This window comes from Phyllobates terribilis, unplaced genomic scaffold (assembly GCF_046119375.1).
Source record: "Phyllobates terribilis strain yellow unplaced genomic scaffold, ASM4611937v1 Scaffold_83__1_contigs__length_6671269, whole genome shotgun sequence".
In the NCBI taxonomy this organism is placed as follows: Eukaryota; Metazoa; Chordata; class Amphibia; order Anura; family Dendrobatidae; genus Phyllobates; species Phyllobates terribilis.
In genome coordinates, this window is record NW_027362843.1 from 5,166,084 (window position 1) to 5,173,186 (window position 7,103).

Sequence of the window (7,103 nt, forward strand, 5' to 3'; positions counted from 1 at the left end):
TTTATCCTATGCTTTATTAAATTGTATTTATGTTGTTTTATCCTATGCTTTATTAAATTGTATTTATGTTGTTTTAACCTATGTTTTATTAAATTGTATTCATGTTGTTTTATCTTATGCTTTACAAAATTATATTCATGTTGTTTTATCTTATGCTTTATGAAATTGTATTTATGTTGTTTTAACATATGCTTTATTAAATTGTATTTATGTTGTTTTATCCTATGCTTTATTAAATTGTATTTATGTTGTTTTAACCTATGCTTTATTAAATTGTAATTATGTTGTTTTAACCTATGCTTTATTAAATTGTATTTATGTTGTTTTATCCTATGCTTTATTAAATTGTATTTATGTTGTTTTATCCTATGCTTTAATAAATTGTATTTATGTTGTTTTATCCTATGCTTTATTAAATTGTATTTATGTTGTTTTATCCTATGCTTTATTAAATTGTATTTATGTTGTTTTATCCTATGCTTTATTAAATTTTATTTATGTTGTTTTATCCTATGCTTTATTAAATTGTATTTATGTTGTTTTATCCTATGCTTTATTAAATTGTATATATGTTGTTTTATCCTATGCTTTATTAAATTGTATTTATGTTATTTTATCCTATGCTTTATTAAATTGTATTTATGTTTTTTTAACCTATGCTTTATTAAATTGTATTTATGTTGTTTTATCCTATGCTTTATTAAATTGTATTTATGTTGTTTTAACCTATGCTTTATTAAATTGTATTTATGTTGTTTTATCCTATGCTTTATTAAATTGTATTGATGTTGTTTTATCCTATGCTTTATTACATATTATTTATGTTGTTTTATCCTATGCTTCATTAAACTGTATTTATGTTGTTTTGTCCTATGCTTTATTAAATTGTATTTATGTTGTTTTATCCTATGCTTTATTAAACTGTATTTATGTTGTTTTATCCTAAGCTTTATTAAATTGTATTTATGTTGTTTTATCCTATGCTTTATTAAATTGTATTTATGTTGTTTTATCCTATGCTTTATTAACTTGTATTTATGTTGTTTTAACCTACGCTTTATTTAATGGTATTCATGTTGTTTTATCTTATGCTTTACTAAATTGTATTCATGTTGTTTTATCTTATGCTTTATTAAATTGTATTTATGTTGTTTAAACATATGCTTTATTAAATTGTATTTATGTTGTTTTGTCCTATGCTTTATTAAATTGTATTTATGTTGTTTATCCTATGCTTTATTAAATTGTATTTATGTTGTTTTATCCTATGCTTTTATTAAACTGTATTTATGTTGTTTTAAACTATGCTTTATTAAATTGTATTTATGTTGTTTTAACCTATGCTTTATTAAATTGTATTCATGTTCTTTTATCCTATGCTTTATTAAATTGTATTTATGTTGTTTTATCCTATGCTTTATTAAATTGTATTTATGTTGTTTTGACCTATGCTTTACTAAATTGTATTTATGTTGTTTTATCCTATGCTTTATTAAATTGAATTTATGTTGTTTTATCCTATGCTTTATTAAATTGTATATATGTTGCTTTAACATATGCTTTATTAAATTGTATTTATGTTGTTTTAGCCTATGCTTTATTAAATTGTATTTATGTTGTTTTAACCTATGCTTTACTAAATTGTATTTATGTTGTTTTATCGTATGCTTTATTAAATTGTATTTATGTTGTTTTATCCTATGCTTTATTAAATTGTATTGATGTTGTTTTATCCTATGCTTTATTACATAGTATTTATGTTGTTTCATCCTATGCTTTAATAAATTGTATTTATGTTGTTTTGTCCTATGCTTTATTAAATTGTATTTATGTTGTTTTATCCTATGCTTCATTAAACTGTATTTATGTTGTTTTATCCTAAGCTTTATTAAATTGTATTTATGTTGTTTTATCCTATGCTTTATTAAATTGTATTTATGTTGTTTTAACCTATGCTTTATTAAAATGTATTTATGTTGTTTTATCCTATGCTTTATTAAATTGTATTTATGTTGTTTTATCCTATGCTTTATTAAATTGTATTTATGTTGTTTTATCCTATGCTTTATTAAATTGTATTTATGTTGTTTTATCCTATGCTTTATTCAATTTTATTTATGTTGTTTTATCCTATGCTTTATTAAATTGTATTTATGTTGTTTTATCCTATGCTTTTATTAAACTGTATTTATGTTGTTTTAAACTATGCTTTATTAAATTGTATTTATGTTGTTTTAACCTATGCTTTATTAAATTGTATTCATGTTGTTTTATCCTATGCTTTATTAAATTGTATTTATGTTGTTTTATCCTATGCTTTATTAAATTGTATTTATGTTGTTTTGACCTATGCTTTACTAAATTAGATTTATGTTGTTTTATCCTATGCTTTATTAAATTGAATTTATGTTGTTTTATCCTATGCTTTATTAAATTGTATATATGTTGCTTTAACATATGCTTTATTAAATTGTATTTATGTTGTTTTAGCCTATGCTTTATTAAATTGTATTTATGTTGTTTTAACCTATGCTTTATTAAATTGTATTTATGTTGTTTTATCCTATGCTTTATTAAATTGTATTGATGTTGTTTTATCCTATGCTTTATTACATATTATTTATGTTGTTTTATACTATGCTTCATTAAACTGTTTATGTTGTTTTGTCCTATGCTTTATTAAATTGTATTTATGTTGTTTTATCCTATGCTTTATTAAACTGTATTTATGTTGTTTTATCCTAAGCTTTATTAAATTGTATTTATGTTGTTTTATCCTATGCTTTATTAAATTGTATTTATGTTGTTTTATCCTATGCTTTATTAACTTGTATTTATGTTGTTTTAACCTATGCTTTATTTAATGGTATTCATGTTGTTTTATCTTATGCTTTACTAAATTGTATTCATGTTGTTTTATCTTATGCTTTATTAAATTGTATTTATGTTGTTTAAACATATGCTTTATTAAATTGTATTTATGTTGTTTTGTCCTATGCTTTATTAAATTGTATTTATGTTGTTTATCCTATGCTTTATTAAATTGTATTTATGTTGTTTTATCCTATGCTTTATTAAATTGTATTTATGTTGTTTTGTCCTATGCTTTATTAAATTGTATTTATGTGGTTTTATCCTATGTTTTATTAAATTGTATTTCTTTGGTTTTATCCTATGCTTTATTAAATTGTATTTATGTTGTTTTAACCTATGCTTTATTAAATTGTATTTATGTTGTTTTGTCCTATGCTTTATTAAATTGAATGTATGTTGTTTTAACCAATGCTTTATTAAAATGTATTTATGTTGTTTTATCCTATGCTTTATTAAATTGTATTTATGTTGTTTTATCCTATGCTTTATTAAATTGTATTTATGTTGTTTTATCCTATGCTTTATTAAATTGTATTTATGTTGTTTTATCCTATGCTTTATTAAATTTTATTTATGTTGTTTTATCCTATGCTTTATTAAATTGTATTTATGTTGTTTTATCCTATGCTTTATTAAATTGTATATATGTTGTTTTATCCTATGCTTTATTAAATTGTATTTATGTTATTTTATCCTATGCTTTATTAAATTGTATTTATGTTTTTTTAACCTATGCTTTATTAAATTGTATTTATGTTGTTTTATCCTATGCTTTATTAAATTGTATTTATGTTGTTTTAACCTATGCTTTATTAAATTGTATTTATGTTGTTTTATCCTATGCTTTATTAAATTGTATTGATGTTGTTTTATCCTATGCTTTATTACATATTATTTATGTTGTTTTATCCTATGCTTCATTAAACTGTATTTATGTTGTTTTGTCCTATGCTTTATTAAATTGTATTTATGTTGTTTTATCCTATGCTTTATTAAACTGTATTTATGTTGTTTTATCCTAAGCTTTATTAAATTGTATTTATGTTGTTTTATCCTATGCTTTATTAAATTGTATTTATGTTGTTTTATCCTATGCTTTATTAACTTGTATTTATGTTGTTTTAACCTACGCTTTATTTAATGGTATTCATGTTGTTTTATCTTATGCTTTACTAAATTGTATTCATGTTGTTTTATCTTATGCTTTATTAAATTGTATTTATGTTGTTTAAACATATGCTTTATTAAATTGTATTTATGTTGTTTTGTCCTATGCTTTATTAAATTGTATTTATGTTGTTTATCCTATGCTTTATTAAATTGTATTTATGTTGTTTTATCCTATGCTTTTATTAAACTGTATTTATGTTGTTTTAAACTATGCTTTATTAAATTGTATTTATGTTGTTTTAACCTATGCTTTATTAAATTGTATTCATGTTCTTTTATCCTATGCTTTATTAAATTGTATTTATGTTGTTTTATCCTATGCTTTATTAAATTGTATTTATGTTGTTTTGACCTATGCTTTACTAAATTGTATTTATGTTGTTTTATCCTATGCTTTATTAAATTGAATTTATGTTGTTTTATCCTATGCTTTATTAAATTGTATATATGTTGCTTTAACATATGCTTTATTAAATTGTATTTATGTTGTTTTAGCCTATGCTTTATTAAATTGTATTTATGTTGTTTTAACCTATGCTTTACTAAATTGTATTTATGTTGTTTTATCGTATGCTTTATTAAATTGTATTTATGTTGTTTTATCCTATGCTTTATTAAATTGTATTGATGTTGTTTTATCCTATGCTTTATTACATAGTATTTATGTTGTTTCATCCTATGCTTTAATAAATTGTATTTATGTTGTTTTGTCCTATGCTTTATTAAATTGTATTTATGTTGTTTTATCCTATGCTTCATTAAACTGTATTTATGTTGTTTTATCCTAAGCTTTATTAAATTGTATTTATGTTGTTTTATCCTATGCTTTATTAAATTGTATTTATGTTGTTTTAACCTATGCTTTATTAAAATGTATTTATGTTGTTTTATCCTATGCTTTATTAAATTGTATTTATGTTGTTTTATCCTATGCTTTATTAAATTGTATTTATGTTGTTTTATCCTATGCTTTATTAAATTGTATTTATGTTGTTTTATCCTATGCTTTATTCAATTTTATTTATGTTGTTTTATCCTATGCTTTATTAAATTGTATTTATGTTGTTTTATCCTATGCTTTTATTAAACTGTATTTATGTTGTTTTAAACTATGCTTTATTAAATTGTATTTATGTTGTTTTAACCTATGCTTTATTAAATTGTATTCATGTTGTTTTATCCTATGCTTTATTAAATTGTATTTATGTTGTTTTATCCTATGCTTTATTAAATTGTATTTATGTTGTTTTGACCTATGCTTTACTAAATTAGATTTATGTTGTTTTATCCTATGCTTTATTAAATTGAATTTATGTTGTTTTATCCTATGCTTTATTAAATTGTATATATGTTGCTTTAACATATGCTTTATTAAATTGTATTTATGTTGTTTTAGCCTATGCTTTATTAAATTGTATTTATGTTGTTTTAACCTATGCTTTATTAAATTGTATTTATGTTGTTTTATCCTATGCTTTATTAAATTGTATTGATGTTGTTTTATCCTATGCTTTATTACATATTATTTATGTTGTTTTATACTATGCTTCATTAAACTGTTTATGTTGTTTTGTCCTATGCTTTATTAAATTGTATTTATGTTGTTTTATCCTATGCTTTATTAAACTGTATTTATGTTGTTTTATCCTAAGCTTTATTAAATTGTATTTATGTTGTTTTATCCTATGCTTTATTAAATTGTATTTATGTTGTTTTATCCTATGCTTTATTAACTTGTATTTATGTTGTTTTAACCTATGCTTTATTTAATGGTATTCATGTTGTTTTATCTTATGCTTTACTAAATTGTATTCATGTTGTTTTATCTTATGCTTTATTAAATTGTATTTATGTTGTTTAAACATATGCTTTATTAAATTGTATTTATGTTGTTTTGTCCTATGCTTTATTAAATTGTATTTATGTTGTTTATCCTATGCTTTATTAAATTGTATTTATGTTGTTTTATCCTATGCTTTATTAAATTGTATTTATGTTGTTTTGTCCTATGCTTTATTAAATTGTATTTATGTGGTTTTATCCTATGTTTTATTAAATTGTATTTCTTTGGTTTTATCCTATGCTTTATTAAATTGTATTTATGTTGTTTTAACCTATGCTTTATTAAATTGTATTTATGTTGTTTTGTCCTATGCTTTATTAAATTGAATGTATGTTGTTTTAACCAATGCTTTATTAAAATGTATTTATGTTGTTTTATCCTATGCTTTATTAAATTGTATTTATGTTGTTTTATCCTATGCTTTATTAAATTGTATTTATGTTGTTTTATCCTATGCTTTATTAAATTGTATTTATGTTGTTTTATCCTATGCTTTATTAAATTTTATTTATGTTGTTTTATCCTATGCTTTATTAAATTGTATTTATGTTGTTTTATCCTATGCTTTTATTAAACTGTATTTATGTTGTTTTAAACTATGCTTTATTAAATTGTATTTATGTTGTTTTAACCTATGCTTTATTAAGTTGTATTCATGTTCTTTTATCCTATGCTTTATTAAATTGTATTTATGTTGTTTTATCCTATGCTTTATTAAATTGTATTTATGTTGTTTTGACCTATGCTTTACTAAATTGTATTTATGTTGTTTTATCCTATGCTTTATTAAATTGAATTTATGTTGTTTTATCCTATGCTTTATTAAATTGTATATATGTTGCTTTAACATATGCTTTATTAAATTGTATTTATGTTGTTTTAGCCTATGCTTTATTAAATTGTATTTATGTTGTTTTAACCTATGCTTTACTAAATTGTATTTATGTTGTTTTATCGTATGCTTTATTAAATTGTATTTATGTTGTTTTATCCTATGCTTTATTAAATTGTATTGATGTTGTTTTATCCTATGCTTTATTACATAGTATTTATGTTGTTTCATCCTATGCTTTAATAAATTGTATTTATGTTGTTTTGTCCTATGCTTTATTAAATTGTATTTATGTTGTTTTATCCTATGATTCATTAAACTTTATTTATGTTGTTTTATCCTAAGCTTTATTAAATTGTATTTATGTTGTTTTATCCTATGCTT